Source organism: Phalacrocorax carbo, chromosome 1 (assembly GCF_963921805.1).
Source record: "Phalacrocorax carbo chromosome 1, bPhaCar2.1, whole genome shotgun sequence".
Classification (NCBI taxonomy): domain Eukaryota; kingdom Metazoa; phylum Chordata; class Aves; order Suliformes; family Phalacrocoracidae; genus Phalacrocorax; species Phalacrocorax carbo.
In genome coordinates, this window is record NC_087513.1 from 25,967,306 (window position 1) to 25,986,568 (window position 19,263).

The window sequence follows — 19,263 nt, forward strand, 5'->3', positions numbered from 1 at the left end:
CTTTCTTAGCCAGTTCTGTTCCACAGCTAGATGGGGACTTGCTTCCCCCAGTTTCTGACTCCATGCCATTAAAAAAGTTACATAAAATCCATGCTGGTTGAAGACTATGCTTAATTTAAGTGATTCCCTCTAACTCTGTAGGGAATTTAGGCACCTTTAAAGGGATGATTCAGACTGCAGATGTTAGCTATCTGTCACTCATATTACAGTCTACTTCTGCTCTTCTGAGGCTGGTAACTTTAATGAAGCCATGTGATAGCCATGGTATTTAATGTAATAGCTTAATGATAATGATTAATGAAACTGCTCAGAAAGCGGGATAACTTATGTGATGGGTCTGTGCTCCCCCTGTCTAAAGAGGATTGAACCCTTCAGAATACCTGAATTCACAGCATTCCATGGGCTGAAAATTAGGGCATCCTCTGTCCCTATGTCAAAGATGAGCCCCATGCTTCTGGGAACAAAAGCCAGAGGAAGGCAGCTGAGCAGAAGCCTGGCCCTGGCCTCATGATTACGACACTTGCCTATGGGAAACAACCTCACTTTCAGCCTTGCTTATGCTTCCACCCAGTAACAGTCCTCTGTAAAGTTGCCTCTTCTTGGGGAATGCAGAACCCCAGTGGCAGGAGGGAGAGGACTCTTCTCCCCACTAGGCAAGGAGATCGCTTCCTGTTGCCCATGGTCTTGTGATTTTTGCTGTATTTCTCAAATGGAGAGAGACCAGCACCCAGACCAGTCCCTTTTCCATGATCCCCTCAAACATCCTTATAAAGATGTGTGGGGAAAGGGAAATGAGCACCAGTAAGTCAGAAGAAGTTAGCTGCTCACTCTAAAGCAGCTAGAAATCCATTGCAAATTACAGAGCAGACACTGCAGGGAGGAATACCATACAGCAGGTAGTTATGGGAAATATATTTTAAAAGCTACAGATTAAAGAAAATTGCTGGTTTTAGTTTAGCAGAGACAACCAACCAAAACAGTCAAGTTAGCAGAGAACTGAGCTGACATCCAAAACACTACCCATAAAAAGAAAAAAAAATTCAGAACTGTCAAGGATTCAAAGAAGGATGGGGGATTTTCAGCCTATTTAACTAAGAATAGATATATAGTAGCTCCTGCCAATTTAGCAGCATGTCTTTCCAACACTTGTGCACACAAAAGGTCCTGTTATTTTCAACATGGCTAATCAAACTAGATGAAGTACTGTACGCTGAAAATGTCTGAAGAAGCAGGGCCTTTAAGAGTCATCTGTTTGGCTGATAGGTAGTACTCAAGTGTTCATTATTGTTTTCCTTGAATCCTAGTCTGGCTTTACATATGCATTAAGTATGTGATTTATTTTAAAAGTAGTCCTTCTGATGCCAAATTTAACTTAATCCCTGGGTAACAAGTGCTGCCAAACTAACATTAGAAATCATGAACGAAGTCCCCTGCTAGACAGGAAAATAAAGGGCTCCAAGGTAATAAATTGACCATTGACTTAAAAGCATGTTTTAATTCTGTAATTTCTTGCCAGAGTATCAAGGCTTAGGCTTGCAAGTTCTTCTGTAGCGTTAAGGCTCATCCTTTCAAGTTTTTCTTTTTCTTTTTAAATAAACAACAGCATTTTCTTCATGTTGGGAACTTAAGACTTTCCAGGTTCAAAAAATTTCTGTAGATGCAGCAAAACACAGGTGGAAAAACTTTGAGGATGACTACCTTGACTGCCTGATCTTTGGATTTTAGTTTTATGGATAATGTAACATTATATGGAGAAAAGCCTGGTGAGAGAGAATCTATGAGATTGCACTAGTAAAAAACGAATCTGGAAGAAATACTGTCCTGTCCCTAATTGGACACAATTTATTTTCCCAAAGAAATATAAGGCTTGAAATTGTTTGCAAAGACTTTCTTTGAGGGGATTTTTTTCCATAAAACCAAAAATAATGGTTTAATGAAAATTTCAGACAAATGTCAAACAAGGTCGTTGTTTTACATTTATTTATAGTACTCTTCTGAATTGTCTACTTTCTCTTAGTTTCTCTATATGAGAAAACTTAGGCCAGCTCAGCTCCAATTCTCCTGTTGCAAGTCAAAGCCATGGTTTAGTGTTAGGCACAGGAGCATGGCTATGCTCACTGTCAGCAGTCTTTCCTTTCTATTAGCTTCTCTGCTTCTGAAGGCGGCTGTTCTTTAGGTGAGCTTAGCAAACAGATACGCTAAGCTGATCTTAGTGATTGTTCTGTGAGCTGACATTTCCCTGATGATAAACAAGACTGAGTAAAAATTTAGCAATGACTGAAATTAAAAACATACCTGCAAGAATATCTTGAGTGTGTATTTCTGTTACCTTTGTCATAAGATTTTCAACACCCCCAATAACTTTGGAGACTTTCTGTGTATGCAATGCTTGAAGGTCAACTACTGTGAAATCAATCATTTTAAACATCTTTGCTAAGTTCGATTAAGCAGGTTCAAGCATTCTTCTCTGAATTTTCTCAGAAAGTCTTCTTCATAGAAATTCAATACATTGTAGCTGTATCTGTAAAAACACCTGTTAAAACACTTCTGTTACAGAAAAAAACCTGTACCCTTGGCCTGTTCATATGATCTGAAGATTATCAAGTGCCTTTGGCTGAAAGGACTGGCCCTCTCCATGTAAAATATTGAACTATTACAGGGTCTTTAGCAGAAGTGTCTATCATCTCTAATGGTGTTCAGCCTGACTAAGAACTAAAGAGGAAGCTTTTTTTTTTTTCTTTTTTTTAAAGTCCTTGTGAGGTTTCTTTCAGAAGGTCTCATTACACCTTTGTATGCCTACCCATTTGTAGGCAGTTGAAGGTAATTCTCAGAAGGTAAAGCCAACGCACCTGCAGAAGGTCCATCTTCTTGGACAGAATCATGGATGATTTCCAGAGAAGATATAACTTCATATTTCATGTGGTATAATTTCTGATTTTCATATTTTATTACACTTCTATGGCTTTTAAAAATATTTCAAATGTGCTTCTTGATTTGCAGTCTTGTTGCTATGCCGAGTGAGTTGCCTGCTTTACTAGCAAAGCTATGATAACATTGCCCTGCAGTTTTTGATCTGTTATTTCACTACGAACAATGGTTTCCTTCACCAGTTCAGAATTTACATTTTGAACTTTATTACCTGAACATTTTATGGAGAGTTTAACTGAATCAGCTTTTGAGTCCCCGGCTTGAACTTTCCTTTCATAATGAACATCCCAAAGAAGACCAAAAGGACTTTTAAATACAAAAGGCAGTATTTATTATACAAGCTGATCTAATGTACTACACAGAGAAAATATGAAAGGAACAGGTCGGGAAGAACAGAAGAAAAAACTGGGAGCCATACCCTATCGTCCTCCTACCCATGGTGTCCCTATAGGCAAATCCTCGCTTCCAGGTTTGTTTTTAGCTGACTCAGTGACTTTTTTGAGTTGCAACAACTCCTCCCAGGAAGCTCTTCCCAGACTGATTCCCTGATTCTGTGTACTCACTCCACAGCTACAAGGTGAGGGATGCTCTAGGACTCGTGGTTATATTTGGTATCATGGCTGATCTGTGCTGTTCTGAAGTGCTCTTGGAACGTGAGCCTAACTGAGAAGTTTCATGATGTGATTTTGGATCCAAAGCACTCATATCTGAGGAGGGATGATTACTTCTCCTAGCTTTGCTCTGGCGGCTAGCACTGGTAAAATCACAAAACTGGAATTTCATTCACATGTTTCTATTGCATAAAAAAAATTAGTGAAAGGGAGTTTAACCACATTCCCTTCAGTGCTTGCTAAAACTTGATCCTGTCTGCAATGTAAAATGTAAGACTAGATTAAAACAAAATGGTAACCTGAAGGTCTATGCTCGTCACAACAGATGAATAAAATGCAAAAACTTTGCCAGCAGCAAGAGTGTAAAACTGTATTTTTCAGACTGATTCACTTTTAATAATGTAGCATTATTCATCATGCTCTAAAGGTTATGTATTAAAGTTAATTTTGCATTGAGCATTCCTTAAACATACCCTTTAAGAGTATGATATGAAATAAAAAATCAGGCTTGTTGCTTTCTTCCAATACCTCAATGGTTTTAATTAAATAATAATTGTAATAAGCCATTAGTAGCTGGTAAAGAATCAGTTTGAAAACACCTCACTCTGTGCGTTGTCTAATGCACTGTCTAATCGCTTCAGTTACAAAGCTATAGACCAGCTTCAGAGAAGGGTTCTGATTTTGCCGTGCTGGTAGTTACGTATCTGGTTCTTTGGGCAGTGTTTAAGAGTCCTGACTGAATTTTGTATGCAATGAATGGAGGACTAGTGGCATAGAAATCAAGATCTATCTCATGCCAAATAGGTGAATACCATAGGAAAACCCAAAGGAAAACTTCTGTTTAAAGTTCTGCCTCTCTTCAGTATCTACTAGAGACTGCAGTTGTCATATGCTCTCTCTGTTGTCCCTCTCAGCACAGTTAAGTGCCTCCTTCCCACCTGTGTAATACTTTCCAAGCACTGCAAATATTCTTGTGGTCACAGCAGTCCTGCAAGTATTGGAAGAGACTTGTCTTTCAGGGCACAGGCACCTGAAAAGTCTCAGACCCACAGATGAAACATCCCAGGCAAGTCTGTTAACCGCCAAGTTGTGGGCAAGGCTGGTGCCTCCCATGCTGAGCATGGGATGTGGTAAAAGGGAGTGCAAGCCCTGCGAGTGTAGTGAATTTGCTTGGGGAAGGGCTCCAGAGGCTGGGGCGCTCCTGTAGCTTATCTCTGGGCATGCACAGTAGAAAAATCTTATGTGAAAACAGGAAAGTTCAAAGCACTGAACCATGTTTAGAGAGAAATAGATAATTTGAGCAGTATTTGCACCTTACAAGCTTTAGTTCTGCTCTTCTTCTTCCCCTATAAATTAAGTGCATAATCTTAAGTGCTGAAGTATTCTACTGCCAGGCAGAAGTTGTAGAGAAACAGCAAAAGTGCCTTGACTTTTTTTCCATGTAAACAAGCTATAAAAGAACTAAGAGCAGTCCCTTGACTGATACAAGCTGACTAATTCCATATGTTGTTATCGCTGTTCTTACTTCAGAGCCAATTGTCTAACATAAGAAAGATAATCAAGTCTGAATGCTAACTACCTGTATCATTCAGTTCTTAAGGCAAATATTTTCAACCACATATTGTAGCATTTACATAGCATCCAAAAGTATGTACTGATAAAGGATACAGTTCCTACTCCAAAGTATTTATATGGTTTGATTATTCACGACAGATCAAGCCAAAAATCAAAAGAATGGGAAGAACAAAGGGAAGCAAGCCCAAACTATAATGTGTTAATAAGTTTCTTTTCCTTCAGTAGTGTTACTGCTTCCGGCATTGTGCATACCCATGTATTTTGTTGAAAAAAAAATAATAATCAGGATAAAAATAGAAGCAAAAACCAATGTTAGGGCAAGAGGGCATGTGTCTGCACAGGGTACAGCAGTCGGGAAAAGGAAAGTCAAAGCAAAATGAGAAGAAAGAGGCAGCAATGAACAAAACAAGGAAAGATTAAGGAACTGATGCCAGGATGTGAGTCTGTACAAAAGATGTGGCAGTAAGAGAATGATGGGAAGAGGTCAGTTATGAGAAAGTCTGTTATGCAAAATGCTGCCAATACTGGAGCCCAAAGAGATCCCAGAGGTGACTGTAAGCAGCTAAACTCAGAACAAACTGTACTCTAACAAGTAATACCACAGAAACAACATACAGTTACAGCCTGGAAGGAACCAAGTTCTGAAATGCCTTTTGCTGAAGGTGTTTTGCTCCCAAGTTAATAAACAAAACAGAAGGTGAGAGTTTGCATTGCTAAGTTCAATGGAAAATGTAGAGTATAGAGTTTCTCTTCAACACTGGCCAGTTGGAGCGGAATAGGACCATACTGACATTTCAGAAGGTCATCCTAACACTGTCAACCCCATAAAGAACTGGAGGCAACAGGTGCCAGTGCTAGGGCATGCCTTCTCAATAATGACATAGGTCCTGATGTACCTTGCGTTTGCTCCCGGTACCATTGCTCTGCTCGTTCAGTGTAAATTCTCTAAGACTTCCTCATCATAACAGAGAATAATTTACATTTTCCAACAGTGACTTCTAAATTAATGATGTCATTTTTTTCAGCTAAGTATTTATTACTTGACATACCATTCCTAAGAGTACCCCTTTTGGGGCAAATATCCAGCATACTCTAGACCTTAGAAATACGCTCTTAGACTCCCCATGGTAATTATTACAGCTCTTTATTAAATATTAAGCACAGCTGCCATATGCTATTTTTGATGATACACTCCCCACGTGCACATAAAATGGCCATCTCTTCATTTCGTTGCTGCACTTTTCTTACACAACCAAACAGCTTTTGCAATGGAGTCAGCCAGTTGGCATGAAAATACCTGTCCTGTCAGAACAGTTCAGCACACGAAGTTCAAATAACCAATTAATCACTGCATCTGCTTCAAACTCTCCTTAGAGGCTTGCATTGTCTAAGCCAATTGCCCTTTAAGAGTTTCTCTTTATCCCTAGGCACTTATGACTTCATTTGATTTGAATCTAATTAGGTGCAGAAGAATGTGAAAAGCAAGTCATTAAGACAATGGAACCCAATTCTCAACAACGAATTTTGTAGCAGCACCCATAGCAGAATTATCCCAGGAATTTCGGAGAGAAGGCAAAACCCCACCCCACGTGCTGTGTTACAGAGACGGTATTTCCAAAGCCAAGCACGCTTCTCTAGCAAATGAGTGGGACTTTCCGATGTCTCGCTACCTGGTTGTAGAAAGCTGTTCGAAATTTGAAATCCTGAACAAATGGACTTAGACTGCAGCCTGAAACAGAAATGCAACAGGTATAAATTGTGGTTTGGGGACAACTGTCCCAATTCCTGCCTAGTATTTCAGAGAAAGAAATATGGGATATATAAGACACAAGTTGATGTTTGCCATAGGACACCTCTGTAGCTGCAAAGAGCTTCCCTTTGGATGAGTGTTGGGTCTACCCCTGAAAACATTACAGAGCGCTTACTCAGAAGTATGCCTGAATGCCATGGCAGGTGACACATTTCTTCTTTCTTCTGCTCGTCTGTTTTATTTTTAAAATAATATGAATACCAAGGCAGAGTTTACACAATTCCACACATTTCCTTACACCAGAAGTAAGCAGTACATACTGCTAAACTGACCTTGGCTAGACTCACTTCTAGCTGCAAGACTTTTTGTGCTGGAATGATGCCTGCAAAGTGAAAAATGCTTCTCAGGAAGACTACTTCACAGTTGCAGACTGACTGCTAAGATTTTAATCCATTCTAGGTTTTCTCAAAAACGTTTGTGCACCACCTTTTCAAACTTATGTGTGGTCTTTTAATTTTAATGGCTGCTCTCCTCCTATCAGTTGCTGAGAGGGGAGAGGTAAAGGTGTCTGGTTTGATAGGACTTTAGCAGAATACACGCAACTAAAATCCCATGCAACCTTTAAAAATGTCACAGACTCAAGTGTGACTAAGCACTCCAATCTCTAAACAGTCATGCTGACAATTAATAATTTTATTTTCCAGTTCATTAAATTATGTCTCTCAGCATTTGGGACACAACGCGTATTAAAAGTCAATCAAATCCAGAGTGACACACATAAAATTCAAAAAATCAAACATCAGATTTTAACATCTTTGTCTAAAATGCTACTCCTTATCATCAGCCTCCTTCACCGGAAGCTAAATGAAGTGGAAGGTGTTTCAGCATGGTCTGGAAATTAAGCGCTCCAGGCCACTTATCAGGGGTTAAGGCAAATGTTAGTCAAATGCACTTCCTTGAGACCACCAGGCCATCGAGACTCAGAAGTTTCAACTGACGTAGGGTTTGATTAGGACTCTCAGATGAACTCAGTAGTTGTGATGGAGACCAAAAAGGCACATGTGTGTGGGAAGGTGGGGGGAAGGAGTTACAGACTTTTGATTCAATTTTATGTGTACCGTTATTTAGGTTCATATAAGAGTCCTTTCAGAGCTAACGTTCTACCACTGATGCCAAAATGAGCTTCACCATTAATCTCAGAGTGAGTAGCAACAAATTCTAAAACCACCAAAGACAAAGGCATATGTCACTGCATGGGCTACAGCTGACCATGGCTTACAAATGACGTGGGAGTCAGGACGCTCTGTGCAATACAGTGCACTGCACGTCTTTGGAGATATGCTGAGAAAAGAGCAGGCAGCTGCCTTCTGCATTTTGAACCAGCTGAAATTTGTGAATAGTCTTCCAATGCAGATCATAGCACAATGCAGTCGTTGAGTCAGGAAAACACAAACTGGCACGTATGCCACTTTTGCTCCCCTGTGTATATAAAGCATGAGACATTCGGTGGCTACTTTCATACTGCCTCTGTCTGCTGGGCTAGAGCTTGAGCTGGATGTACCCATTCTGCCTAGAAGGGCAAAATGAGTGTGCGAAGCAGATCTAGCCTGGACATGAGTTTGCTTGTCTGGGAAGCCAGTCATCTCATTCCAGACATGAGTCAGAGTATGAACTGGTGTGTGGGCTCTATGCTCACATGAGAGCTCAGGCCATGAATTAAGAAGATAGTAGTTGGGTCTACCAGAGTTGAGTCTTTAACATTAATTATTGTTCCTGATCCCTGCAGAAATGTCTTTAGCCCTATTCACAAGGTCCTTCACCTGGGTGATGTCCATGAGATTTGAATAAAACTGTAGAGTTTTCAAATTTATAAGCCACACTTGCAAAAGGTGATTTTAGGTTTGCAGTTACTTCACACTACTGAAGCTGTTTTTACAAGAATGTCTTGAAAACACAGTTTGCAGAGTGCAGCAATATTCCATATATATATACAAAAATAGAAAAAACACACTGTGTAGACAGTCTCAGGCATGTAAAACCTCTGTAATTATTAGCTAGAATACTAGAAGTTAGTTATATTATTAGAAAACTAATAATGTTGTATAACTTTCTGATACATAAAGCCAACCACTTGTTATGGTGAAACATACAATTTATTTCTAGACATGAGAGTGACCTAGTTCTGTTTTCCTGATGCCGTGCACATCAGAGTTAACTTCTGCTTCAGAAATCTCGTCATTCAGTGCAGGATGATTTTATGCTGAGCACACTGGTGAAAGCCCTAGCCTCAGTTTTCCTTTCACCTATGGTCAGTTACACAAACTGAATTTCTTCACTTACCAGGGAGTATGAGGTCAGTTGTACAGTGATAAACAAGAAGTAAAGTGATCTTACCATTTCGGTGCTCATATAAAGTGGGTAAATGCTGCACTGTCCAGATTAGAAACAGATGAACTCTGTTTACCTGGATTTACATTGCTGAGGGAAAAAGAGCAGCCGTGGAGTAGAAGATCAAGCCTAATGATCCTCTAAGTTGTATGAAAAACCAAAGGCACTGGAATCTGATGTATGAAACCATTAACAGGTGACAGCAAAGTTTGTGACATGTTGGTTATGCCTTTTGCCCTATGGTAGGGTTCAACTTTTCACTGCAAACTTTGGCCCTTATCCTGTAAAGAGGTCCGTGACACATCTCTTTATTGGGTCAAAACCTTTGTAACTGTCATTGCTTGCTGAAAAAAAATGGTGGATATTTGATTTTGGTGTATTTGTTTTGTTGTTTTTTTTCCAGATTTGACTTTCGTGTATTTGAATTTTTTCTGAGGGTTTACAAGGGACTGTCCCAGAGAAATCAGGCAGTTCAGAGGAACCTGTGGGAGGTGGCTCTGGCTCCCGCCAGCAGATACTCCAGCAGAGCCCTCTCGTGGAGACGCAATGTGGAGCAGCAGCAGGTTTTCTAATCACGCGGCTTGCATTGTTTCCCTGAAAGAGCTAAACAAAGTGAAAAAAATCCCCACTCCTCGTTTGACAGGTCTACACGCAGCATTTGGTGGTGTAACCAAATTGCTTGGGAAGGATGCTGTCTTAGATAACACTTGCTATCTTGGCAATAGTTTGCGTACATTTGGTTTAAGATCCTCAAGTTACACTGACAGAGGGTTCAGCGGTACTAAATATTGCCATCATAGAGAGTGTGAACAAATCATATCCTCTGTTTCACATGCTCATGCCAGCAAAACCGCTTATGTAGGTGGAAACAGGCTGGTGGAGGAGCGCTTTCGTTGGCAAGGTTAACATCACTAAGTATGATGGTGTGTCTGTCTCAACAAGGAAAAACGCCTTTCTCCAGGCACTGCCTCTGCTTCCCTCAGGGAGGTCAGTCAAAAAAAGCTCTGATGTATATTGACTCTGAACAACAACGAACTAAAACTAAGGGCCTTAATTGCTCAGGCTATGCCAGTGGAGTCTTAGGGCAAGTCTGTACCATCAGCATTAAGTCATGAAAGTATTTGCCAGCCAGTTTCTCCAGCAGCCTCAGTATTTTTTACACTCTGGATCTGTAGAGTAAAATTATTTCTCACATGAAGAAATAGCCACAGTGATGGAAGGACGGCTATTAAAGTATAACTGGTTTTGCAAAATAGTTTCTGCCATACAGCAGGCAGTCCTGAAGCACAGACTTCGTCCTAGACTGTAATCTTCTGGGTTTTCTTTTTACTTGCTGCCTCTCAAGAAAGAATAGCACTAATTAAATTATTGACATTTGCATTTATCACTCTCTGATTACATTTTAATACCACTTTGTTCTTCATCTCACTTAGTTTAATTATCAGTTCAAGGATGTGCTGGAAAGTCAATAGCTACTTTCATCAGGACGCTCGTGGTCCTTTCTAGGACTATTTTCCCCAGTATTCCTGTGGGAATTGCCAAAGCCTGCTCACTGAACACTGCTGGATACTTTCTACTGGTTCATCTGTATTAGATTAAACATTTAGTCCTTAGGAGTTTGGAAAACACCAAAGAAGAACAGGTGAATAACCTGCTAATAGATTCCACATTAGAAGGGAAAAGTGCTACAGGACAATGAACTTTGTGTCTTCTGCCCCTTCATTTGCTGCCATCTTTCACTAGGACTTAGTCTTCATGATGAATGAATGCTCTGCTAACCTATAAATCTGCCTGGCATCTTGTAGTTTCATCTCCTCTTTCTTAATACAGGTTCCTGATCTCCCCTTCTACATCTTGTGGCAGGGCAATTCATTTCCACAGCACTGGAGGAAAGGAAGCCTAAAGACACCATATGGCGGCTAAGCCTACTCAGTCACCAGAGAAAGTGATCCCATTAAAGCTATATTTAGCTGGCACTAGTCCAGCCTTGTGAGCTGTGACAACAATGTTTCTGTGGCTGTCAAGGCAGCAGAATCAGATGTGGGGTTTGCAGCATGCCCATAGCCTGTACCTCACAGCATGTTGGGTTTGAGAGATCAGAAATCCATCAGAGAAAAGAAAGAAACAGGCAGAAACTGATGCAGCTGATCTATTATATTCCCTCAAGACTGTTGGACTGTTACATGCCCTGAAGAGTTTGTAATATGAAAACAAAGAGAAGGTTAAGCATGTAGTAACGGAAAACGTGAGCAACTTCCAAACAGCCTCAGTCATAGCTAATGTTCGTATCCTGATAAAGTCTTGTGTCAGGGTGCTGAAGGGGTTCTTTGGACCTTGTGCCTTTCACTGCTACCTGTCATGCAGTTTTCTTTGCTCTTACATAGTCAGGTTCAGATCATCATTGATTATAAAGGATAGGGGATCCTAAGAGAGCTAAGACTTAGAGGGTCTTAAGACTGCAGGCACAAATAGTCATAATTCTGCACAAGCCTACTTGTAATGTTCAATTTCCTCAGAGGAATAGAGCCCAGAGCCCATAGCACATATTAGAAGCAGAGAACAAATTCAGGTTTAACTCTATTATTCCCCAGAGGTTCTGCCTCATGCTGTGCATGCTAAATTATCCATGTTTGTGTTGTTTACCACTTCTCTAACATTCCTGATCCTGAAAGCACCTAACGTGAATGCTGCTGTCTATCACTTCCTCATTCAGCACAGTTCTGTGGATAAGAGCAGAGTGTCTGCCAAAGTGTTTTTGTCAGCCATCTCTCTCTTAATAATGTTCTGCCTCTTTGACTAGGCTTTCTAGGTTTTTTGAGTCCAGGGGCAAACACGGTACAATGCTGGAGTAAAAAGTGAATTTGGCTCAGAGTGAACTGGAGAGTAAACTTAAAACACACCCCCTTGAGTGACCTGACTGTGAGCCTGAAATCTTTTCTAAAGAGCTGCTTAAATGACAAAGCAACTGAAGTGTACAAGGGAAAAGAGTGCTAAAAAGGTGATTCCTCTGTGAGACATTCAGGGTTGCCAACTGTATGGGCATCCTATCTACCAGAATTCCCCAAATAAAATACGGGGCTGTGGGAGTAATCTTCAGCTCCCCTTGGCAGAGGGTTTTCTTCTAGATTCCAAGTTGGTCTGGGGTCATTTGAGTATGAATGCCCTCATTCAGCCCCTTAGATGATACAGATTTAGATAGTCTTTTCCAGAGGTAGGGAAACTTATTCACAGAGAAATAGGAGCTGGAGGAAGCATATGGGAATGTCACAGGCGGTGAGGACAGAACACTGAGGTGACACTTTCACAGCAGTCATGGGCCATCAGAAGGAGTAGGAATGAAAGGAACCACCTCAGTTACCTTTTGATTGGCAGATGGGTGCAATGTTAATCTGATAACTGCTTGGCAAGTCTTGTTCAGGCTGTTTCAAGCTCTTTCAGGCTGTTCAGGCCTTGTAAATATACGCGGCTTGATCCTGTACATCCTGTACAATAAAGAAGTGCTATGTTACTCCCAGCTACTAGTTGATATCAGATGTTCCCTGAAAGCTTAGTGCTTTATTCACTTCTTTTTACTGTTAACATAAAACATTAAATATCACAGGCTCACATACCAGTCAATAATGGTTGATGCTTATAGGAGTGTCCACTAACAAAGTTACCACAATTATTATTAAAATGTATAAATTCCTGAAAATTTGAACAGAAAAATAAGGAACAATTTTCTTGCTTAGTACAAAAAGTCTTAAAATCAATTACTTTTTAGGCCTACAGGTAAAATTTCTCTACTGAAGACCAAAGAGGTCATGGATACACATAGGGAGGATTGTGGTTATCCTATACTCTACTGCTTAGGAACACAGTCCATGGTACCATCTAGTCCTTCATACTAAGTCTATCTAATTATTTTTTTCCTAATGGCCAATTAACATTTTAAAGTATGAAGTGCGCCTCTTGCCTTAAGCATGACATTAAGCTCATGCGTAGTCATAGATGACTAATTTAATTATCAAGGTGATTGCTATAATTTTTATAATACACTATGTTTAAAGCTCTAACTGTCTAAGAGCTACAGTTTAATGAAAGGTCCAGTTTCACTACAGGCAGCACTCTTAATGATGCCTGTAATTCACACTACTGGTTTTGATTATATGATCCTTTCTTCAATTGCCAAATCTGAAGTCTTTAAGCATGTGTCCAGTCCTGATGGCTATCTAAAGCAATTATTTTTAATTTCAGTTTGAGAGGCCCAGTTATTTCCAAAAATGAGTTCAGAAAATTGTAACCTGTCATTTTTACCTGAGATTCTCCTGCATTCCAATGCTTTGGGACAAGTAATTAAAACTGGAGGTTCACTCATTCTTGGGAATGTGCCCGTATAGTCCCAGTGAAAATCTGCCTACAGGTACACATAACCTTGAGAGCTTGCAAGCAGTGTTGAGTTTCCCACCATGTACATAATCAATGCAGGCTAATTTTTCATGCTCACAAAAGTTCACAGGCAGGTTTATTGTCTACACAACATGATAACAGGCAGTGATACGGTTGAAGTGTTAACTGAGAGGAGGAGGCAGGTAAGCAATACAGCCATCTTCTCATCCTGCAGCCCTGAACTGTAGGCACTAAGTGAACTGAAGGCACTGAAATAAGGCACTGTAGCACCTTTTCTTTCTTGGCTATATCCACTCCTGCCAGGATTTCCTGAGGGTGTAAGGGTCTCTGCTAACAGGTTTAGGTAGCACAACCTAGCTGAAACTGATTATGGGGTCCTTCAGCAGTGGGACAAATTCCATATTCTGGTGAAATTCATTTAAGCCATAAAAACCTGAGCTGAAAAAAACTCAACACATTTCAATTGCTAAAGCCAATATACCTAGTGTGCATGGGGAAAATTAAAAGCTGGATTGATGCCTTTTAGATTATATTTGCTGTGACAGTTTTTAATTATGGTGCAGTGGTGCTTTCATGGATGGATGAACCCACTGGTCTGGGGGCTAAGGTACGTCTCGTCACCTTAGAAACTGCAAATAAAAGAGGAGCTATGGGGTACTTCATATCAAAAGCAGATTGTGAGTAAAGGTCTAACCTTTGCTCCCTGAACTATAACCCCAACCCTAAAGCTAGCACAAGCCCTAGTCTTGGTCCGAGTCTTAGTCCCAAACAGGTATCTATGGCCTAGACCTTACTTTGATCACCATTGTTTTCTAAAATTTGTGTCTCTCCTAATGCTAACCAGGGGAGTCAACTGAGCCTTAGCCCAAGACACACAGCCAGAGTCCAGTTAAAAAAAAGTGTGAATCTGGTGGGATGCAGGGATATGTGATTTTACTACTATGCATTGTATATTAAATCTGATTTTTAAAATTTTTGTCCATTTGTTAAGGTTATCTATTTATTTGTCTACGCAGTTCTGATTTCTCTCTGTATTGTTCTTATCTTCCGAGTTTATGTAGTCAGCAAATTGCATTAACAAAGTGTTATTTTTTGTGCCCAAAATGTTGAAAACTCACTGCCAGTGATGATCTTTAAAAGCCTCTGTTACTAACCTCACTACAACTCAACAATTCCTTCTTCAGCACAACACACAGTGTTCTACCCATTAGAAGAGTTCCTACCCACCTTAATTAAATAATAATCTTAGGGTCATTAACCCCTTTGAGTTTGGTTTCCTTCCTGGTTATGATTACTTCCATGTTCATATCCTCATCTCTGGTGACTAGATTGTCTTTGTCCCTAGGAAGAAAGAAAACCATGTTGGAACATGGTAAATTGTGATTCATTACAACAGTTTTATTATTTTTCAAACATGAGGTTGGTCCAAAGCTGGTTGCCCAGAGATGCTATGGAATCTCCATCCTTGGAGATGTTCAAAAATCAATGGGACGTGGCCCTGAGCAATCTGGTCTGATTAGACCTGCTTTGAGTTGGGGTGGGCAGGGGATGGACAGGGGACTAGATGATCTCTGGAAGTCCATTTCAAATGTAATTATTCCATGATTCTATTTTTAACATCATGATCCTTACTGAAATCAGAGGCTAATATATCTCTAGATGATCTTTTACTTCTGTCCTATTCTCCATTCACAGTTGTACTTCTTTTCTTTTTGTTCTCTATTTATATGACTGAAGTGCTCGTACTGTATTTTAAGCTTATTTTTTGCTGTTTTATTTTTAAATAATGTGGAGACACATTAAATTCCACATTAAATAATGTAGAAATACAGTTATGTTAGCATTGTGTATGCATAAAATAGTACTGTCTTACTAATGAAGTAACAGCAAAAGATTGATTCATGGGGATAGAACTTGAACCATCAAAATGAGAGACAGTAGCCATTGAAATAATTTACAGAAAGATAAGGCTTGAAGTAAAAAGCTGTAGAAATGAATAATCTTTTTTCCATGCCATAGAAATCAAGCTTCTTTGGAAAACAGGATTTGTATCTGTATGTGTGTCGTATTTTTTGCACAAAGTTATGCAGAAAGTCATACAAGATGCTAAAATGCTTCTGTACAAAACAGCAATATTTAGTTAGATCCACTGCAAGTGAGGAAGAAATGAAGTTGGTGAATACATAACTAAGCAAATCTCCTTGTAATTTACCTTGTTACCAGAAATACAGAATAAACTTAGGAGTTATTGGGATGGTCTGATACCATAAACAACATTTCTATTAACATCCTGGCAAAAAGTCCCAGCATACTGCTGAGTTTTCAGCATCAGTGCTGAATATCTGAATTTGGCCCATCTTGTGAATCACTTACCCTGCTGCTATTTAGCAAACTGATGGTTTGACGTCATTGCAACCAGCAGAAATCATCCAAGACAATGAATGAATGCTAAGAACGCAAAAGAGACATTCAACTAATTTTAGACTACCTACTAGCTTGAAAAGGATTGGGCCAAAATAGATTTCTTGCACAAAATATCCTTCTGGCTAATTATACTGATTAAAAAAATGGGCATATGTTTGCAGAGCATTGGTCACTACCAAGAATCAAGTCGGAGAAATTGAATTTTTCTTGTCACCTCTTACTTAGATTGCACTTTAACAATGAGTGATTTCACAGCTCCAGGGAGAATTCTCTTCAAGCTGCATGACGAATTACAAATACTTACTAGTGGTTTCATCTTGCTATAGCCTTCTAATCTTCTGAATTCTCCTCCAACTTTGCTCTTCATTTTGACTTATGTCCTAGAATGTTGTTTCACGACTGTTTTCCAGTCAAAATCTTGCCATCCTTTCAAATTTCTCTAAAAAACTACATGATGTCACAGAAAGATATTAAATGATCTCAGAAAGGAACTCAAACTGTCATGGGCAGATACAGACACACGTTTAAGGCCCTTACAGAACAATAAAGCATGCCTTCTTTCTTATCTTCTAAGTCTTTTGTTTCTGATTATATTTTTGCCCCATTAATCTGAGTTGTTAGTTCACGATCAGGCACTTGCAAGATGAATTGTGACACAGGACAAATGGTGACAGCCTGATTTCTTTTGCTGCAATTCTGCTTGTTTACAAGGGACGTACACAAAGGTGTTTTCTTGCATATGAGAAACATGCAATTTCTTTGCTTTCAAGTGCCATATCTGAACCTTCTTTCTGTTCTGGGCCAGAAAAGCTCTTATTTTTAGCTGCTGCTTGAAACCCTTTTATTTTCTGATGGACTGCACCATTGCCTTCTGACTTGAATGCATTAATGCATATGGATATCCAGCAACATGGTGTCCTAGCTTCTGATCAGGTCTTTTTGTGACTCCATTGCCTTGAGTGGTGTTTTGAGCTCTGTGGACAGGCTTGACTGCTTGTTCCCTTGACCTAATGTATCCACCATCTGTAAATTAGCTTGCTATTCTGTATCAAGCAGCAGCCCTACTTCATGGAAGCTGTTAGTACCTTTCAACAATATTTCAGACAACGCGTTACTCAAACACTGCTGTTACAATTAACTTATTCCCTTTACCTGACCTCAGTCACATGGCAATTTTTCCACCCTCACTAGGTTATTGAAACCACTGTAAACAGCAAGATAGATTGAATGCATCACTGCAGTTTAATCCTTCCTGTAAAATTTTGCACTTCTATGCTAATTGTTAGGAATAATTTATTTTGGCCAACATCCAGTTACTGATGTTTCAACAGGTACTGAATTTCACTGCAAACTAAAATGAATCTGCATTGTAAAAAATCTTTCTGTATCTCTGGTAAAGTAATCCAGATTCTGATTCAGAAAAAGCTAAAAAAGAATAAATTATTGCCCATGATGTGCAAAACCCTTCTGCTTGTAGACTGACCAAAATTCAGCAGTTAACCCAAATATGTTTTACCAGCTACTGCCTTCCTTCACTTGCACTAGGGTGTTGTGGTTTAGCCAGCAACTCAGCCCCACACAGCTGTTACAGACAGAGTAATACTTTTAATTGCCTCTGTCTACTTAAACAGTACACTAAAGAAGGTTCATATGACTTGACATCATTACTGAGGGCTTTATTCTGACCGAATCCTGATGTGTGATGGGCCGCTATTTCTCAACGCCTCCCAGGATTTATTCATAACATAAGGCTGACATTTTTATTTCAGATGTGCCTTTCAAAAAAATGGATAATTTTCACTTTCTAATCTCATTCTCATCAATTAACCTGCAAAGACCTGCAATCTATACTGTTTTGTATAGACTGGGGACATTTTCCTTCCCCTCTTTCAGCCATTTTATTTAATTCTGTTACAGAAGTTCTAGAGTCCATGAGGATTTTTAGAAATAAGTGTACATAGCTATGTGTAAACAGTGGCTGTCTTACATTCAATGGATGAAAGAAGTTTCTTGTTTCATTATAGACTTTAATAGAAAAGGTTGAAATTGATTTTTGTCTCTCTCCCTCTGTCGTGGTTTAGCCCCAGTCAGCAACCGAGCCCCACGCAGCCGCTTGCTCGCTTCGCCCTGGTGGGACGGGGGAGAGAATCGGAAGAGTAGAAGTGAGGCAGCTCATGGTTTGAGATAAAGACAGTTTAACAGATAAAGCAAAAGCTGCACGTGGAAGCAAAGGAAAACAAGGAATTCATTCACTCCTTCCCATGGGCAGGCAGGTGTTCAGCCGTCTCCAGGAAAGCAGGGCTCCGTCACGCGTAACGGTTACTTGGGAAGACAAACACCATCACTCCGAATGTTCCCCCCCTTCCTCCTTCTTCCCCCAGCTTTATATACTGAGCATGACCCCATACGGTACGGAATATCCCTTTGGTCAGTTGGGGTCAGCTGTCCCGGCTGTGTCCCCTCCCAGCTTCTTGTGCCCCCGGCAGAGCATGGGCAGCTGAAAAAGTCCTTGACCAGTGTGAGCACTACTTAGCAACAACTAAAACATCTCCACATTGTCATCACTGTTTCCAGCAAAACTCCAAAACAGAGCCCCATACTAGCTACTACAAAGAAATTTAACTCTATCCCAGCTGAAAACAGGACACCTTCCCTTCCATCATCTGCTAATAACAAACAATTATTCTAACAATATTTTTTTCTGGAATTAGAATAATTTACAAAACAAAAATGCAATTTTCCTCATAATGGCCTCAATGTCAGAAGTCAAGGCATGTTACAATGGCACAGAGAGACTGTGGTAGGCACTAAGTTGCAGTGCTGGGTGCAACCTCTTAAGAGCAACGGCACAGTAAAGTTATGGGGTGTAGAAGTTGCAGGCAAGTCAGAAGTGGTGCAAATGCTAGGAAGGTCTCACCAGGAACAGCACAGGCTTCTGGGGGATAGGCTGAGGGCACCTGTCCTGGCATAGAATATGGGCATAACTAAACCCACTCCACATTCGCTGCCTATGGTAATTTGTGTGGTCTTGGGATGTGCTGGGGTGTGCCGGATCGTCCCTCTTATGTTACAATACGAACATTGCTCTGAGGAGTACTGAATGGTAATGTACACCTCCGCTAGTAAGGCCCCTAGTTACCATGGCAATCAGCAAACTGTTGCCAGCATAGACTTGCCAGTGCTAAACCGCTGTACCTC